General features: G+C 36.0%; 1 protein-coding gene across 11 annotated transcripts in view; it reads left to right on the forward strand.

Moving 5' to 3' along the window:
• LOC150091249 (tyrosine-protein phosphatase Lar-like) overlaps positions 1 to 20,549 on the forward strand; it is a 1,641,114-nt gene that overhangs the window by 443,511 nt on the left and 1,177,054 nt on the right. For 10 of the 11 annotated variants that reach the window (XM_090374921.1, XM_090374965.1, XM_090374991.1 and 7 more), the window contains one exon: positions 18,090 to 18,186. The exons of the other annotated variant lie outside the window; for it this stretch is intronic. The gene's annotated coding sequence lies outside the window, so the exon portion shown is untranslated. The remainder of the gene's footprint in view (positions 1 to 18,089; positions 18,187 to 20,549) is intronic. 11 annotated transcript variants of the gene reach the window in all.

Genomic DNA, 20,549 nt, shown 5'->3' on the forward strand with positions numbered 1-20,549 from the left:
GGTTTAAGGCTTAATCCAATAATCTGCAATTAGGTTGAAAGGTCGGTCACGCTGTCTGTGATTGAATATGCAATTGCCTTTGGGTTTGCAGACGGTGGAATTAAGGTAAGCAGCTTTATATCATCAGCATATAGTAGAGCATCATCTCTTGGTAACTAGCTTCATTTCATAACAGCTTTCTACTCAATGACATAGCTTTAAAGTAATTTCTTCAGATAATGCTGTTTTCTTTTATTATCTAAAATTTCCGTATTTTAACCCATTGGCTAAGACGGTAGAACTCGGAAGTAATATCTCCATTCTGTTTCACTAGGTGGTTATTTTGTAACGGAGAAAAGAATATCGTGGAGCTTCTACGTTTTTTTTATTTAATTATTTGTTTTCCCAATCACGTACTTTGTCATTGTGTGCTAGTTCATAGACTGTTTATCGAGTAAGTAGAAGATATTGTACAAATATCTACTCATGGCTGATTTGCATCTTTTTGAGTTGTAAACCTCAGAATAATTCCCTACCTCTTCCTCCCGTGGTCGAATAGCTGCATCCTCGACTGAAGAGGCCTGAAAGAATTCTTCGGATCTTTGATGGGATTCGAACCCAGACCGTTCCGTACGAGTAATATCTAGTGAAACCACTGCACTGTGTTTCACTAGATATGAAAGTACAGTGATGAGATGTGGTATATATTTCATTCGGTTGCTAAATCATATTTTAATATATGGACTAAAATTTATTAGTCAGTGTTTCCTTGTGGCTAAACTTCAGTATTTCAAGGGCTTGCAATTTTATTTTTTGTTTTTGGTTTTAACCACGGATTAGAACTACGTCCATAATTTCATTTTCGCGTCCGTCCGTCTGGAGGGCATGTAATAACTACTTCCAATAGACGGAATCTCATGTAGTTTTATACTTGCTCCCCCCCCCCCATACATATCACCTATGTCAAGGGTGGCCAACAAGTCGATCGCGGCTTCGGTCGATCACGACGAATTTTAAATACTATATATATATATATAGAATAGTCAAAATCTAAATGTTATTATTATGCGCCCCACTGCATACGCTTATTACAAATCCGTTGAACCTAATTAGTCCTGTCGGTACGCAGCCGCAAAGCGTGTCTAGTGAAAATTCACGCAGTTATGTTGTGGAGAGCATGTGTGTGTGTCGAATTCTTATTTAGCTTACTTAACATTAATAACTGGACAGTTCTTATACGTTAATTTAATACCCTTTGATTTAAAATGAATACTACGAAAAAGAATAAAACGTATCATTTTCATCAAGAGTGGGAACTAGAATACTTCTTTGTAATGATAAAAGAAAAATGTTGTTTAATTTGCAATGCTTCCGTGGACCCAAAAAAGGAAATTTAGAAAGGCACTTCAAAGCACTCCATGGTAAATACCAATCGGATTTTTCGCGTAATAGTGACCTTAGAAAAAATAAATTAAAAGAACTTAAATCCAGATTATTCGCACAACAAAATTTCTTCGTGACACCTAATTTACAATCTAAAGCAGTAATTGTAGCATCATTGAAAAAGTGAGTAATTTCTTGAAAAAAAGTGCAAACCATTTTCTGATGGTCAATTCATCAAAGACGCATTTTTAGAAATAACAGATTCTCTTTTTGAAAATTTTAAGAACAAAAATGGAATTAAAAGTGCCCTTCAAGATCTGCAGTTATCTTGAAATACTGTGATGCGACGCATCGAAAAAATGAGAGCGAACAATTGCGTGCTTATTGTGTGTGCCCTTTACTTTACAACAGACGTCAGTGATATTGCTCGTTGTTATTCGTATGGTTTTCGATGATTCTGCCACTAGAGAAGAACTGCTGGGTATGGTTTTGTTAAAAGAACTAGGTCTTGATATATTTTACGCATTCAAAAATTTTATTGAAAAAATTAAATTACCACTATTTAAGCTCGCATCAATAACAACAGATGGAGCTAAAGCAATGAATGGGCATCTTACCGGATTCATCTCATTGTGCCAAAAGGATGATGAATTCCCAGATTTGAGTTACCATTGTATCATCCACCAAAAAGCGTTAGCCAGCAAGATTAAATACTAAAAGTGTTATGGACATAGCTTTCAAAATCGCGAATTCCATCAGAGGACAATTTCTTCAAAAGAGACTATTCAAAATGCAACTCGATGAAAATGAACCAGATCTGATATTACACACAGATGAAGTGGCTGAGTCGGAGTAAGTTTCTGCAGAGATTTCGATTTTTTTTTTAATAAAATTTAAAAATTTGTCGATCAAAGGGGAGATGATTATCAGCAGCTGCAAGATACGGTGTGGTGGTGTGATCTGGCTTTTTTGGTAGGTTTTACCAGTAAACTAAGTGATCTGAATTTGGAATTACAAGGAAAAAATAAAAATGTGGATGATATGATTAGTAGTATTTCTGCATATAAATATCAATTTTTGGCAATGGCTAAGGATCCCAAAGAAAAAAATTCGATCATTTTGCAAATATGCAAGATCATTTGAAAAAAATATCCTGTTTTTGAATTTAATAGTGAGAAATATTTCTGAAATTGAGAAAGTTGTAGATGATTTTAAAGCAATTGAAGACATTGTTCAATATATTTCTTGTCCATTTAATGTCGACTTAGATACGAAACAAATTACAGAAAAAAATCGCTGAGATTTTTCACACGGGGAAAATATTACTTGAAAATGAACTTATTACACTGCGAAACGATATCTTCCTAAAAGGCAGGTCATCAGAAAAAGACTTGGAAATATGTTTACTGAGAAAAGTGCAGTGAATTCTTAAATTCCTGTTTTGGTTCCACATGTCTATGTGAATCGGCCTTTTCGTATTTGAAACCAAAAAATAAAGACGAATGACTTGCATACAGAAGATTCTTTACGGTTGGCCTTATCACAGTATATTCCCGATTTTGAAAGCTGGGCAGATGACATTAAGACGCAAACTTCACGTACATTAAAAATTTAAATACGTATGAATTTAAAATAAGAATTCTGAATTGTATTTGATTTTAAAATTTATAAACAACATTTTTCAATGTGTTGCTTAATCTTTTTAACCATGTTGATGGTAGATCGCGGCACATTTTGAAGAAAAAAGTCGACGCATCACAAATTAAGTTGGCCACCCCTGCCTGACCTATGTGATATATATGAAATAAATACAATATATAGTATACTATTCATATACTGTATATTGCATCTTGAGCACCGGATATTTTCTTGCCATGTGCTCATTGGATAAAATCTACAAGGAAGTAAGTAAAATGCATTGCAAAAATGTTGACCACTTATTTGTTTATTTCATTAAATCACAGAAAATCCATGAAATACGTCTTGCATTTAATTTTTATTAAAAAAGTGTGCAGGTTGAAACAAGTGAATTATTTCAAAAACGTTGATTGAATAGTAATTTAAGGTATGTGATGTTAAACCGTTACTTTTATATATTATTCGTGATCCAATTAGCAATTAATTGGTAACACGATTCGTTATTTACTTTTCAAGTCCATTAATCACAGAAAAAGGAAAAAAAGTATTAATTCTGTTAGAGAGAGAGAGAGTTATCTAACTTGCTATCTCGATAAAAGATGCTTCGATGAAGACAAAGCGTGACTGCGTCTAACGTGATCAGCAGAAGACTAGTTACCTATCTATATTCCATTACGTTCCTGACACTCAACTGCAGCATCCCATTTAAAAGTTAGTTATACATCTGCAAGGGAAACACCAGATTTGCGCCTAGTAATGCCGTGAAACCAGCATAAATACTGACGTAAATTGCACATCCATTCTGACGTGCCCGAGGAAACATAAACCCCTAAATCGAGCGTGGCCAGTGAAAAGTGGTCGGTTTCTTGTTCCATGTTTGTACACATTTATTATCATTTTCTTTTCAATTACATCACAAGAAGACAGGAGAAAAATAAAACGACTGATGACTATGGCAAGCGTTATTATAACTAATACTATCATTAATCACACTCCATCACTAATTCATGGCTCCTGGTGAGCGTGTTTCACGAGGACTGTTGACAATTGGCTAGTGTGGGCAATTTGCCAATCTACGCTTCCCGATGAGCAAGTGCATGTCGTACGTCACAGCATGCGCTACACTCACAGTGTAACTTTACACCTGTTTTGAGTGTGGGGGATAAGAAAAAGACAAATACTGTCCATAAATTACTTGGTCGTTTCCGATCTGTCTCAGCAGGGGCTTCCATTTCATGTTGGAATTAATTTCTGCATTAGAAGCGATTAGGGGTCTGCGGAGAATTATTTTGTAAGCATTATTTTGCAAATTGTTTTGATGAATTTGTATAATCTTCAGGTCCGTGCATAAAAATTTACTGGGAGCTTCTTAACAAGCTTGATGAATGACTGCCAGGGGAATGCATTCGCAGTGTCGAAGCTACGAATACAGGAACTTTTAGCCTTGCAGTTGCATTAATGCGCCATTTCCTGCCTTCGTTACTCTCGCTTGTGCGTAATTCTTCGCATCGGAGTGGCAGTAACTTAAATTCGAGGGAAATATTTATTATTAAAAGAGGATATGAATGCAAATTAGTATTGCTTTGTTGTATATTCCTCGCGGTTTACTTCGTCACTGCGCTTCCTCTTCACGATTAATTTTTTACTAATTAACAGCGTGTTCTGATCCTCTTTGGTTTCTGTGTCCGCTTATAATTTTTCGTATTATCAGCTGTGAGGAATATTTTGACTATTAAACGTCTGTTTTATAAGATGCAAAATGCCATGTGGTCACGGTGCAGTTGGGAGCTAATGCAGGATATTTAGCATTAACGTTTTTGGTTTATTTCATTAATTTAAAACCTTTTATAATAAATGTAAGATGTGATGTATACTTTACAAATCACCTTTCATTAGAGTTAATTTAATTATTATTTGTTATTTGATCCTGCATTGTACATTTGAGATTCTTCCTTAAAGTGAATGAATTCGGAGAATGTTGGCAAATAATGCCTCTAACCTAAAGCTCTGAGAAATACATTGTTTTGGACCTTGACTTTGAATTATAAAGGTGGTATTCGATTCCCTTGGAATTGAAATCGCGAAAATTACAAACTGTGAAAACTTTAACTAACAAACCTTGAATTCAGATAGTTTTTTTATCACACTGTTATATGTATAACTTAAGACAGAACGATATAAGTCGACAAGGAAGCGGAAACATCTCAGAAGGCGAAGAAAGAACAAGAGGAAAAAAAAAAAGAGAATTTAGTTAATAGCAGGTTTTGGGAGACAGGATATGTTGTGGTCTCTCGATGCTATCGCCACAGAGGTCACCTTTCCGGAAAGCAGTAGACAAGCAGGCGAGAGTTCTCAGCCAAACAGCTGATGGAAAGACAACATAAAAACATAGCAAAACAATCTCATAATAAAGAGGGATTAAATTTAACCCTTCGGGATTTGGGGATTGAAGGACCAAGCGTTCATCTCATGGGTAAAGGAACTCTAACCTCCCATGCCGTCAACTAGCGAAAACAGTTTCCTATTTCTTCTGGTACCGTTTCTTAAGAAAGAAAGAAAGACTTGAATGTTGCTTAATACAATAAATACTTTTATGAAAATATTTCTTGGGGGTTTACGATGAACTCCATTTTTAATTAGTGTGAAATAAATATGGACAAAATTATTATTTTAAGAATTTTGTAGGAGAAACACTCGATTTTTACGCATAAAGCTAGAAGTGTCGAGATGGTGTCTAGCACTAGTTAATGTTGATACACAAAATTGAATGTCGTTAATTTTTAAAAGTTGTGTTGGTGTTTGCAGTAGCTCCTTTATTATATGATGATTAATAAAACATGTGATTATAGACAACACTATAAATTGGTAATGGCTACAGTTTTCATTGAGAAAACTGTAGCACTGTAAAGATAAATTGAGTAAATCTTACTTTTGACAAATACGATAACACATCTTGTGTGTTTGCGTCGCATGTCATGAATGCGATTGGTTAAAGAGATGCTGTATCCTTGGTCACCCATCACTTGCATTTAGTTCCGAATTATCGTGCTTTGCTAGTACTGTATCACAGTTGTCACACTTTCCTGCAATTTTCTTTAGACATAAATTAATTTAAGCAAAAACCACACTTTAAGTTGGGTTACTCTAAAACATGTTTCAAAGCAATCGCTTAGTTTTAATGTTAAAATGTATCGATGTTTTCTTATGTGACAATGAGTAGCTGACTGTGACGTCGGGAACCAGTGAAATTCGTGACAGGTGACAAGCTGTGTTACTGTAAAAGTGCGCTGTGCTCTTAAAAAATTACGTTAATTTCATTACTTGTACAAAGAGCATGCGGTGCCTTCATTGGTATATAACCATGGCTGTATGTCACTTCAAGAAGTCGACAGTTTGGGTCAGTACTTATTGGAAAGGTAACTCGTACCTGCGAGCTGGTTATAACTGAAATTTGCCAATTTATGAAGGTATTTAAACCATATAGAAAGACTATTCGTTTAGAACAGTAAAAGAATGGAACCTTTCCACTATTCTACTTGGATTCATGCTGTTCAATGGATCTCAAGTTATTGTAATTACCTGCCATCTAGTTGGCCATCTAGACTTTTAGAAGATCGACTGTGAACTTTGACTTGACACTTTATAGACATTTTTAGCTTTATGCGTAACAGTCGAGGCTGTTTCTCCTACGAAATTATGAAAGTAATTCCTGTTCATGTTTATTTCGCACGAATTGAATGGAGGAAATATTACAAGGAAAGCTTTTGATACTATTGCCCATAAGGTTTCTTTACAAATTGGAGGAATGTGGCATTAAGGGAAAGTTACTGCTATGGATAAAGGTATAGTTGAGTGGGAAACGACAGAGTGTGGTTATGGACACAGCTCTTCGTGGAAAAATGTTATTAATGGAGTTCCACAGGTTGCTGGGCCCGTTGTTGTTTTCTGTATTTCTAATGATATCGATGAAGGTATATCAGGCTTAATGTCTAAGTTGCGGATTATACAAAAGTTGGCAGGGTGGTAGTAAAAGGTATGCTGCTGCAACGAGGTCTAATAATATTAGGAAGATGGGCTAAGAAATGGCAATTTAAGCTTGACGTTGACAGATCCGAATACTGCATATGGTTAGCAGATCCAAGAGTAAATTACCAACTGTTTGGTAACTGCATTTTCCATTACTCAGGGTAGTGAAAAAATGAAAACGACGGGTAATTGTGCAGTCATATGAAGTTCTGTGAGCAGTGCAGGTAGGCTTCCAGGACAGCTTATTTATTATGGAGGTTTTTGTCCTTTATATACAGGAATTTGCTAGCAGGGGTGTGATTTTCCAATTGTACAAGGTGGTGGTTAGGCTGCATCTTGAGTACAGCATACAGGGGAAAGCTTCATTTTAGGAAGGATATAGAGCTGCAGGAACGGGTACAGAAAAGGGCAACAAGATTGGTGAGGAGAACAAAGGGGTGCTCTTTCCAATAAAGGCTTCAGTACCTGCGTGTATTTTTGCACCTTACAATAAAGATCATATTTATTCTGCAAATGGAGCGTTATTCCAGCGTCTGGAGACTAGGCACCTGCGAGATGACCTGATTGAGGTGTTTAAGGCTTTGAATGGCTTGAGAAAACTCGGTGCTGATGGGATTCTTCCTCTTGCTCAGACTGTGCGCAGGAGGGGACATAAATTCAACTTAAAGAAGGATGGTTGCAGAATAGTGCTGTGGAAGTGGATAGTTTGACTAAATTCAAGTAAGAATTAGACTAACTTTGGAGGGGATGGATAAGTGAAATGTGGGGTTTTTTTGTTTTTGTTAAATGCTGTATAAGCTTGATTTCTTGTATCATTTGCTACTCCTTTACTAACACTAATATCAGCTTCCGACAAAGAGATAGTTTTGTTGTTATTATTATTATTCACAGCTCTGATTTATATATTATTATGTTCTCGATTATCTAAAAGATGATGATGATTATTACGATATAGGAGCTGTAAAGCAATTTTTCAAAGTAGTTTGATTATTTCGAACTATCGAAATTTTAATTTTAAACATTTATTCTACTTTTGATAATTTCGTGTTACATTTTCGTTTATTACAATATTATTAAAACATGAAATGTGTGTTATTGTATAACATAAAAAAATATAATTTTCAAGACGTGGGAAAAATATATTCTTCCGCAGTGATATCTATACGCGATGGACAGAACCTGAAATGGCAAGAAATAAGAGCTTATAATATAGTTAGGTTCGGCAGATTGGCCAGATATGAACTGAAAACCGTTTTGGCCATAGCTTGTACGGTGAAGTGTAGATGTACGTTTTTGCAGATGCTCGTTTCCACCAATTCATTGAAATTAGTATTCATCACGAGAAGTCTTTAATATCGGTTCGACTTTAAAAATCTGCAGTTCCCTCAGTTTGCCCTCTGAAACATTTCACTGGGTAATTACCAATTGTTACACTCTGCGGAAGCAGATCTATATAATTAACACTAATTAGCCTTTCGTTGCTCTGTAGATGAGACTAATGATAACAAAATCGAAATAATTAGTTATTCTATCAAGTGCACGAATTCACTGCTGCGCAGAATTTGATTTAATGGGTCGAAATTACTCCAAATGATAAAGTAGTATACTAAGTGGTATGGTTAATTAGATAAGACTATAACTGAATAGAGAAAGGATTACTGAAATTTCATTCCAATTGCTGATATGCATTATATTAAACATGGACGATGGGACTAAATTTTTTTTTATTAGCTAATTTGACGACAGCACTCCATCGGAAGATTGATATGAAACAGTGGTTCCTGCTGTAGCAGTTTATTCACGTGTTTTGACAGGTCTGGGTTCTTTGTCCTGGTGAAGACTGGAGGAACTCTGACGATAAGGACCTTGGAAAAATCCCGTTGCCCAGAAAGTGAATATCTGCGAGTATTCATAGCCGCGTCACTAATCCAAATTGAGATTTCATTTCAAGTGCCAGGGCTTTGCTTATTTATAATCTATCGTTACCTTTTTGCCAGCCAACAACTTTTTTTACCTTCATTAATGATTCTATTGTTGGTGACTTCTGATTTATCATTACAGTACAGTATATTGTTATTACTGTATAATTTTTTGCCCTAGTGTGTTCTTGCCCATTCTCGCTCTTAAATATAAACCGAGCCAAACTTCCAGTGCGCTTGCCTAAACGGGTTTTCCACACCATTGATTTGTAAAATGTTGTGACCATAAATGTATTCATCCTGTTATTAAGATAGAGTGAATGCCCTTCTGCCAGTGAGTAGAACCGGCCGGAATTTAATAGACTTCATGTTCGGCTAGTAAAAAAAAGTTTAAGTTAGTTTACGCCACCAAATTCGAGTCGGATTTTGGCGAAAAACGGTTTCCGTAATGTTTATTATGCATCGCCATTTTTCGTTTGAATTCGTCCAGAATTTGGCGGCTACTACTAACTGACCTTTTTTCACTAGTGGAATTGAAAGTCTTAAGAAAACTACAACAAAAGGTAAAGTTTTCTGGCTTGTCTATTGTATTGTAATTGTATTCCTTGTATTGGCCATCACTTGCTATCTGCAAAAATCCATGGTAAGAGTCTCATTCTAAAGTTTAACCTTCCCCCGTACTGTTAACTTCGGTATAAGCTAGACTACTTTATTTTTAAACCGGTGTGAATTGAACCACACAAACCAGAATAAATAAATTAATTAATTAATTAAAAATTAATGTGATGATTTCTCTCATTTGTTTAAATGGAAGAAACAATTATATTAAATTCTCTATAACAATAAATTCCGTTTTCGTTCATTTTACTAACTTTTCTCAGAACCTTTATAAACCACGGCCAGGTCACCTCTGACGTGCTTAGTTGCCAAGCTCTGTAGCCCACATAATCGGAGTCTTTCCTCGTATGGTCGCCCATTTGGCGATCTCACCATGCGAGTTGCCGTCTTTGTACTCCTTCAAAAAGCTCAGTCTTTTTTTTCCAGATGAGGTCACCATACTTAAACACAGTATTCCGATTGTGGTCTTACAATTGCCTTATGCAGTGGGACTATGCCCCCCATATCTCTACAGGATAACATTCGATAAATCATCGATAGAACACCGTGGGCTTTCTTGGCTGCCTGTTTACACTGCTCAGAAAACTATCTGCCCGCACTATAACTCCCAGTTCCCTTTCTTCCTATACTGTTTTTAATTCAACCCCACCAAGTGTGTAATTTATTTTGGGGTTGCTATTCCCCAAGTGCAATAACTTGCATTATTATTATTATTTATTTTTTTTTTTTTCAGTTTAAGAACTTGCATTAAAACAGCTGCCACTTTTCTGACCATTCTTCCAGCCCGTTCAAGTCATCCTGAAGGAGCGCTGATTGGTAATAATAATTAGCTACTCTACCAATCTTTACGTCCTCAGAAAATTTTGTCATCAAGCCTTCTGTCCCATCTTTAATGTTGTTTATGAAAATCAGAAACAGTGGTCCTAGAACCGATCCCTGCGAGAATCCACTTAACTTTACACCGGTCTGAAGAATATCCATTAATCACAACGCTCTGCCTTCTGCCCTGCCGCCACCCAGCAATTCATCTTAGAATTTTTTCAGTAATCCCAATATGTTCCAGCTTATGCAATAACCTCTCATGAGGGACTGAGTCAAATGCCTTGCTAAAATCCAAATAAACTAACTCTAAATTGTTCCCTGCATCCAGTTCATGAGTAAATGTGTCGAAATAGCTTACTAAGTTAAGTTAAACATGATTTCCCTTAACAAAACCATGTGTGTTATTCAGAATGCAATATCTATCTAAATGTCCCTGGATTGCGCTCTTAATCATTGTTTCTAAGATTTTTCCCTACCACTGAAGTCAGACTAATTGGCCTGTAGTTACTACTTCGCCCCAAGAACCGCCTTAATGAATTGGTGATACGCTGGCACTTCTACAGTCCAAATGAATCTCTTCTGAGCCCAAAGATGCCCTCATAACTAACTCCAGTGGTTCAATACACTCCCTGGCGGTCTCCCTCAAAATTACAGGCATATGCCACCAAAAAATTTAGAAAAGATTTTCTAATGAACAGTCATCTGTAATTTCGAAATCACCAATTTCATATATGACTCGCTCTCACTTGCACAGCCTCTTCTCAGCATGAAGGGTCTTACTTCAGTACATTATTAGATTATTAAGTGCCATTAACTGTGGATGCTTTCCTAATTATAAATATGTATTTTGCGTATCCGTATACTACGTAAAGATCTTGCACCTCGATCAAATCTAAGTTACCGTAAACCGGTTCAAAGAAAGGCATTGATCGGAGAAGGAGCTGCCAGATGTTTTTCAAATAAGGATTAACATCAACCTAAAAAGAAACTGATAGTGAATAATTGATTATATAATTAATCATCCATTTCGTGCTGTGCAAGTGGGTAGTTTGAATAAATTTTCCGAAGAATTAGACAAATTGTTAGAGGGTATAGAGGTTAGGGTGCTTTTTTTTTTAGTTCTGATACTGTACAAGCTTGCATAATTTGTCACTTTTAATGGTAATTAAAGATCTACAGAGCATTCCCAAACCCTACATAACAGTGTAAATACAATCAAGAAGTTAATAAACGTTTGAAAATATATTTAAGGTTTACTAATAGTTTAGAAAGTCGTTGTTTTTTAGAGCCAGCAAGAGATGTGAAAAGGTCCAAATCATGGTTATAGGTTAAATCGAAATATCGTACAGGATACTAACTTGAAGGAAATCGTTTTAAATTGAGGGATAACAAAAGCAAAATTAATTCTGGAGATTTTGAAATTAATTTTGCTCAGGTTGCTCACATCGATAATGAATTTCCTGATCTTTTCCCGAATACAGAGATACGAAAGATCGTAATACTAAGCTTCGTTTTATTAGAAATGTGTTCGCGGATTCGTAATCTGGCTAACTTAAAGCTTCAGGGCAGTGATGCGTATTGGTTTATACGTGCATTAATTATACTTTCGTTGTCAGATTCTAGCTGTTTATTGGTACTGTCTGCTCCTCGCTGGCTTCATAATAATGTCAGTGGTACCATTATTCGTTGTCCGCTGATATCCACAGAACCAGCCTCATGTTTAATATAACAGATAACGCAGCAGTCACTACGTTTTAGGAATAGTATAAAAAAGTGCTTCATGAAAAAAACGCTTATGCGTTTTTCGTTCAATCCTGACTTAGCCTAAGTTAGAAGGATTGAAAAGAAATACTAATCCATTTGAATCTGCCAGGCCTTTATTATGGAGATACATGGAAATATTATGGAGATACATGGAAATTATGGAGTCCTCTGGAAATACTAGTTGAAAACATATGAACTCTACACACATTATTCGTGGCATAATCTGAAGGAAATGAAGTATAGGACTAAAGCAGTGTTCCAGGGAATCATTAAGCTTTAATCATCATATAGCAGTAATAAAATTCCATATTATTTTTAACAATGGGGCTGTAGCCTCTTTGCCCCTATCCAGAACTGCCACTGCATGCCCTGAATTTACGGACTCATTCTTTTGTCACAAGCGGTAGTAATAACGATCTTATTGCGTTCCACAGATTTCAAGAGGATGTGGAATATCGGTAACCATGGCCTCCATCTGTCATGACATCAAAATAAATTCTTCCTGAAAGGAGAAGTGTGTTAATTTAACTCATTTTAACCAACTGCATTCAAAATAACCTTCGTTAATACCTTCACGATCCGCCATATTTTTCTGCAGTTCATTGTTCTCGCGTCCACCAGGAACTTGAATGTCCAGAGTGTCACAGGAAAGTCATCGTTAACATAAAGCTAATGGTAGGAACTCGGTTTTCTCATCGAAGAATTCTAAGAGAAAGTGTGCTTTGCCAACGCCTTTCCTTTTATCCGCTATAATTATCGCGTGTGCGGTTTAATTAGGGTACGGTTTATGAACCAACGTTTCCTCCTTAATTATTGCATCTGCACCCTCCTCGATACCATCCAGCGGATACTTTACGTGCATTCTTAACCTCTGGATGCGATCTGCATGCGGGGAAAATACACATGAAAGTGCAAAGAACAATGCACTATCTTTAATCTCCGGGCGTCCCACCGGTATACCCTACCTTACATTCCCCTGCACCCTTGCGGTGTAATGAAAGAGATAAGCAGTGTTGTCTGCCGCTAAGATGAACGGCGTGAGTCACTGTAAAAGGCCGAGATGTAGCGCCATAAAACTGTACTGTCCATTGATCGTGTTAGTGGCTCCATCTAGCGACACATTGTTGAACAATTCAACTGCGAGTATGGGCCCTACTGCCATCTGCTGGCCAGTTCAATAGTTACTTGAGATAGTTGCAGTTAGAATGGACGGGAAGTTTTTAAATAATTAAGAAAAGTTGACGAAAAATACAAATTTCCATTTTTTTACTTCATTTTCTTCTGCTAGTCTCGTGGGTATCACAGTTGGCATAATCTCCTTCCATCCCACACGGGTTAGAAAAAAAAAAAAAAAAAAAAAATCCAGAGTTCGAATCCCGTCAATAACGTAAGGAATTTTTATGGTTCTTTTTCACAACGTGGCTGTGAGTAAGACCATCTCAGGCGAGGGTAGAATGGTTTTTCCTCCCGTAAACTCGAGCTTTTTGTATAGCAAGCGACAAATCGACCACAGAACAAACGCAACTTACAGACATGTTATATTACAACGCAATATGGCGTAAGTTGCTGATGCACCAGAACCCTGCAACGACAAACGATCCATTCTACTCATAGCATTCGCCCTTTTCTTTTAGCACGTCTTAATGAAGACTTATTTTTCTTAGAAAACTTTCTTAGCCTTATTTAAACAACACTTATTTAATTCTTAAGCAATGTTGGTGTTTTTTTTTTTTTCTTATCCGTAGCGCTTTCCAGGAATAAGGATTGTTATATTTCTTTATGCGGTTTTTTTGTTATGTTGTTGCTTTTTTTTTTGCCATAATTATTCCCCAGCGTAATCTGTCATCGCGAGTTTGATCAAAAACTTTGACCAAACTCTGGGAGGTTTTTGTCTTGTAAAATGTTCCCCTGTTATTTTTTCCTCTTCTGAGGTTTCTTTTCTGATACATCCTGTTCTTCGTTTCGACACTCTGCGTGTTCGTATTCAGTTGACCTTTTCGTCTTCGTGTGGGATATTGATTATTCTGCGGCCTCGTGTAATCCATCTAATGAGTCTACCATACCTGTTTTTATCCATCCTAGGCTACACTACAAACCCGATTCTGCTTTCCCTTGCTAGACAATAAACTTGTTTTTATTCTTTGCAACTTTGTTCAGCTAGAAAATGAGTGCGAACACACAACGGTGTGTGGGGGAGGGAATAACCTGATTAAATCTTTGCGATTGATTTACTAGTTCGATACATTAAGGTGCGGTCGGCTAGCTAGCTGCACATTCTCCGCGTATACCTGGCCGAGAAAGAAACAAGAGTGACCTAATCCTGTCGGTCATATACCACTTACGACAAGGAGTGATTTTATCTTTATTTAAGGCTAAGTTCTAATGTAGTTCCTGTGTTTTGATGTCACGCTCTCTTTCACACACACAGGCAGATCGCAGGTTAAAAAATACCGTTTCAGGAAAAAGGTAGGCAAGAACGAAGCAGTGAAAGGAATTATGATACTAAAGTTGTTTGTCTTCAGAGGTCCACTTAATTTCATTTTTGTGTGTGTATATGGGCGGGGAGGCAGAAAAGATGACAAATAAAATCATCAAAGTCAAACAGGAATGTGTCAGGAGAAAAACGGGAAAATTCTGAGCGAAGCGAGAATTTTATCGATTGAAAATCAGAAGAGGAGAATTATCGAATTATAAATGATTATTTCAATAAGGATTGGGAAAAGTCGATTATCAATATAGCTTTATAGAATCGGCATGTTGACGCACTGAAAAGATTTTAGAAATTGTAATTAATACAACATTCAAATATAAAGTATTATGTCGTGTTCAGCTCCAACTTCTGTCGATTTTTAGGATAGAAGATAATTATTGAAATATGAGTTTTTTTCTCTCTCTGTAATAAAATTATTTTTAGGCATATATGTATCTTAAGATGCGAACACAGTGACAAAGATAAATAATAAGCAATAAGCTAAAGATTGATGGTGTTGATTAAGAGTACGTATCACGATAAGTTGCTTCAAAATAGTTATACACCGAATGACAAATTGTAGTCGCCAAGAGCATAGCAGTACCGTCTTATAATATGCTAGATATATATTAAATTTTGGTGTCTGATTCAATAAATGCCATTACCGTGTACTATACGATTAGCTTATTTACTAAATTCATTAAGAGTTTAAACTGTTAAATCACTTTACATTATTTATGAATGAAATTAGTCTATATATCTATAGGAATAGAAGTATATAACTAGAAATTAGCATCACATAAAAGCAGTGAATTGGTGCTAACTTCGTGTGAAAATTTTCTGTACACGTAAAGAAAACAATTTTCAATAGAAGTTACCTCCACAAATCATCCGAATTACTATACATAGGAAACGACGGTATCCTTTTCATTCCTTTTTATTTTGTTTTTCGGCACGCGATGCTCCTTGGAGACATGATTTTATCCGAACGAACCACTAAACATTTAAACTACTGTACACACAATATTTATCCACGTTTCCTACCTTATTCTGAACCACCACCTCGTGCATTATGCACGATATGTGGTATGTTAGGTGCGTGACGTATTTCGTGTTATTGAAAAGACGTAATGGGTTATCAGATAGCTTCATTCAACGCTAATTTAAATTCAAAGCACGTCACATTAGCATGGAGGAAACTGGGAGGACTGTTTTACGCAACGTGCCATAGAGGGCGTTGCATTATTAAACTGTCGAATGCAGCCGGTGACAATGAAATAGGAAAAACCAATGTAAGTTGAATAAACATTCGCGTGTTCAGTTATAAATAATAAAATTTTTAGTGGCCTTATGTAATATGCTTTTAATAGCTGCTTAGTATCTTTAAGTTTATACTATCGGTACACATTACTAGACGGGAAAAATTGGATTAATTCAGTCATTTAGTGTTAAAAAAAAAAAAAAAATCGCGAATAAAAAAAATTTGGAAGTTGTTAAAGTAATATATCAAGCTCTGATATGCAAATTGATTGATTTGAGTGAATAACCACGCCACATTGCGTTAGTTCTGTTTATTCACATGAACTGCATCCGAGAAACGCATAAGTATCAAAGAATAAAAATTTTCAACTTGAAAAATAAAGGGGAAGATTATAATGCTTTAAAGTATATTATTTAAGTTTTCCTGAATAATTAATATTTGAAGTCGAAGCGGGCAAGTTAATGCAAAATAAAGTGTAGTTCTGAAAGTTATCGTTAGATGGCAGCACCGGCTCTTCACAGATCCAAAGCGTTGCCATGTCAACAGGGCTAGGTGTGTCTGCGTCCTATATTCATGGCGATTTCTAGGAAAATGATTATCATGCTGCAGACAGATACGTCACCGTCCCAATAAAAATACTCAGTATTGCCGATTTAAGAGTCGGTGCATTAATGACCTTTCTACTGGACTTCCAGCAGCCTATAGATTTTAGCGCGGGCTTATTTTATTTTATTTTTTTCCTTTTTTCTGATGAGTAGTTGCTCAGTTTTTCTTTTTTTTTTTTTAAAGAACACTCAGTGCATGAGTATAAAATTAAACAAATAATGATAAATACTGAGTTAATTTTTGCGAAACATTTAACCAAACTTCAGGATTTTTATCACTTGTAATAGATGGAGTTTCATGGCAGAGTATTTAGTCCTTTCGCATCTGCATATTGGGAATATGCTAAAGAGGCCAAATTACTGCATAATTTTCAGGACAATGTCGTGTTTCAGTTATGGCAGACAAGCATAACATTATATTGGGCATTTTCCTCAGTGCTGTAGGAGAACTGGAAATTCCACCAGCAGCATAAATGAATTAAGGTGCTTAACCCAAATGTGAACACTGTAGAACGCCATTATGTGAATATTGCATTTTAATAGGGCCCCGTTAGTGTTAGCTTCTCATTAATAAGTAATTTTAATGCAATTGCATGGCGTGTTTGGCTATTATGATGTTTTAAACGATTGTAAAAAGTCATATTTTGAACAGATATGTCGCGAATTTCATTTTAAAATTGTCCGAAATATTTCAGATCATTGACGAATTGTGCTACGTCATTTTCATTCATTTAATAAAATGAAGAGGAGAGAGGGAATTTTTAAATCTAGATGCATAAATTTTGATGAGATTTCAAAATTTCTCTTAAATCACTTCTTAATTCAAGTAAAAAGATCAAGAATTCTCAAGAGTCGATAAATGTAGAAATATAATCATTTTCATGGACAAAAAATGTATTAGATGTTATTGTAGAGAGAAAGAAATAATTTTTATAAAACTTACTTTATAATATTTGTGAGAGGTGTTTCGGGAGTTCAAATTAAACGCGATACGCAATGTGCAAACATTAGACAAGCAAATACATCCTCTTCCCACCAACCCCGGTGTAAAACGTATGAAAACCTACTGCGACCTCTTCTAAGGGAACCAAGGGTATAGATCCCTTAATGAAGAAATATACGAACTGTAGGGAGGATATTTGAGCACCCCCTCCCTCAACGAAATATGCTGAGAGGTGTAGCCTTCGTAACTTTCGCAGTGGGAGGGAGGAGTGTACATGTCAAACTCTGAGCAGTTATTAAAGAAAAATTATTATGACACTGATTCATTTTTCTACATATTTTGGTCATCTCACAAGCATCTGTCTGGTTAATGGTATGCTGTTGTTCTCTAGCTTCTAGCAGCTCTGCTGTGAATGACCATTTTTTTTTTCCGTGTCATTTGACCCACCTTGTAAATCATTGTTTTATTTGGCGTTCACCAAAAATTTCTCTGTAGTAAAAGAAATTTCGCATTTGTGTGTGATAACTGTATAACGTTTAATGCCCACAAACAGCACTCTGTTGCAATATTAATAATAGTTCAACCGAATTTCATATACTTGCATAAATTATTATTTAATAATCCACAAATTCCTTAAATAATTCTATTTTTTACATAATAGAATCAAAGTAATTCTTCGTTGGAGTCGGACGCCTACCCTGATAACTTGGTCTTGAAATAACTTTAGATTATCAGCTGACGTAGTTATAACCAGTCAGGTAAGTTAGTATATATCTTTGTGCTTAATAATAATTCATTCTTATAAGATTTTTAAGCACTAATTTGAAACGATGTATTAAAATGTAAGGCTACTAGTTTTAGGCCTAATGTTCATGCGTGTCCATTCTACATTGGTAGAACACGTTACATTGTTTTTTGTTGTGAGCTGTATAGACGCCATGATTCATTTTCTGAATATGAAATTTTAAAATTATCGGGTTCGTGAGTTAACTGAATTCTTCTTTTAGCAATCTTTTGCCGCGATGTTAAGGAAGCCTGAATCTTATGGATTTAGCTGCCTCTGTGTTTGCAACATCTAGAAGGTTTCTCTGGCCTGATTTTTGCGCTGCGATATAAAAATAATTTAGCCTGTGTATAGTTATTATTAAGTAAGCTCACTCTGAGTCACTGCTTTTGAGGTGTGGTGGGGAAGGGGGGGAATAATCTGGAACGAAGATTTATTTTGTGCGTCAAACAGTTTTTCCTCACCTTATTTCGCTGAAGATTATTACGAACAAAAATGGAGAACAGTTCATTGTAGTTTGCAAAATCAACTGTCTGTTTTCTTTCGTTACAACCATGTTTTTCTACCCTTTTCCTTTCTCAATTTTCAAAAAGTTTTCGGTAGGAGAATTTTGTGTTTTTCACTAGAGGAGGCTGCCGACTTCAGCAGTTAAACAATATTGATTTTTATGCGCATTATTTTATGGTACCTTCCTTCTAGCTTTCAAATTTAATTTCCTTTGAATTTTATTTCGTGGACAACTGGCGCCCCTTTTCTAATTTGATTACAGTTGTGAGGCGTACATATGTCGAACACGACGGCCAAAAGAAAAGTTCATTAAAAAAAGGGTTGTAATTTTGCGATAATCTTCCCTTTTTTTTTTTTCGCTTGTCGTCTGCAAAATGAATCACAATCTGCAGATTTCCATGACACTGACATTCATAATTAACGCACCTGCTACACGTGTACCAAATGAAAATGACATAATGTAACTGCAGCTGCTTATTGCACGCCACGCGCACTTGCACTGTTGATGCTGCAACGTCTAATGTTTTCTGACATTTACGCTTGGCTTTCTGTAATGGCCGATTCGATTCGAGCTATAATATAATTTGTAGCTGGCGTAAAATGTAATTGCTGTACGCTTTTTTTATTTCAATTTTCTTTAAGAACGTATAATAAAATTTGTTTTAATATATTCACCGAAATAATTGGTGGGTAGAATGCGCTTTTACACGAAGGCACATTGTTTTTTTCAAAATGTGTGGTATCAAGATAAAGACTTCATTTCTGAGACGTGTTTTGAAAGTTCTTTTGAAGAGAATTTTTTTTTTTCTCTTTTGTACTTTCAGGTAGCTGTTTCGATCCCAATTTCATATAAAGTAGAAGACGAGGATTTTTCCTCTGGCGTAATATTTCATTTGTACAAGGCGAAAGAATTTCTAAACCGATATTTGTTTGATTTTTGTCAGGTTTTATTTTAAGCGCCTATTTTATAAATGAATAGGGTAGCAAAAAGTATAGAAGTATCGTCGTGTTCTTGGACAGGTTAAGTATTCTGCCCATCCTATTAGGGAAGGGCCATATCGATTTCTGATTTTTTCCCCCCTGCTGAATACTACATTGGGTTTCGAGCTGCAGTAATTGAGGCTAATTACTGCAGCTCGAAAATTACTGCTAATTGAGTTTTTTATATGTTATGTTAATTAATGAAAATAGGGAAATGTAAGTTCACTTTATTTCCACTCTTTAATATTGGGGGGAGAGAGAGAGAGAGAGAGAGAGAGAGAGATTTCTGCAAAACTGAGGGCTAAATCTTCAAACGATCCAGTTTCAGAATTTTAAATCCGTGGGTTAGAATTGAACTAGAGTTCTTCTAAGACGGGTTACTCGAAAAGTTCCAAAATGACAAAGGAACAAAGTCGGTCTGACGTAGCCGAGTGGTCAGGAGCGAGAGGGCATAACACGCGTTCCTTGAGTGGACCGGGGTTGAAGCCCGTGACTACTAAATACGATAAATATTTGTATTGACGATTTATTGTAAACTCTACTGACTTGGTTGTCGTGTCGGAGTATAAAACAGAAATAAAACGCGCTCGCGCGTACACACACACACACACACATCATGGGAATGAATGTTCATTATACTCGCGTAGCAGTTTAACCGGATGGACCATATCATCAGCTGAAATCCATCTTCTCTTGCAATCCAGAGTTGTTCGAGTTTAGTTTGTCGCTGTAGAAATCTCTGCCAAATAAATAAACAATCAAAGGTTCAAAACCTAACCGGATATTTTCAATCCCGTGGGCGAGTGTAAAGCGCGGCGTTCATTGAACCATCGTTCACTGTCAATTCTG

Source organism: Mastigoproctus giganteus, chromosome 1 (assembly GCF_048544385.1).
Source record: "Mastigoproctus giganteus isolate SK-2022 chromosome 1, ASM4854438v1, whole genome shotgun sequence".
In the NCBI taxonomy this organism is placed as follows: Eukaryota; Metazoa; Arthropoda; class Arachnida; order Uropygi; family Thelyphonidae; genus Mastigoproctus; species Mastigoproctus giganteus.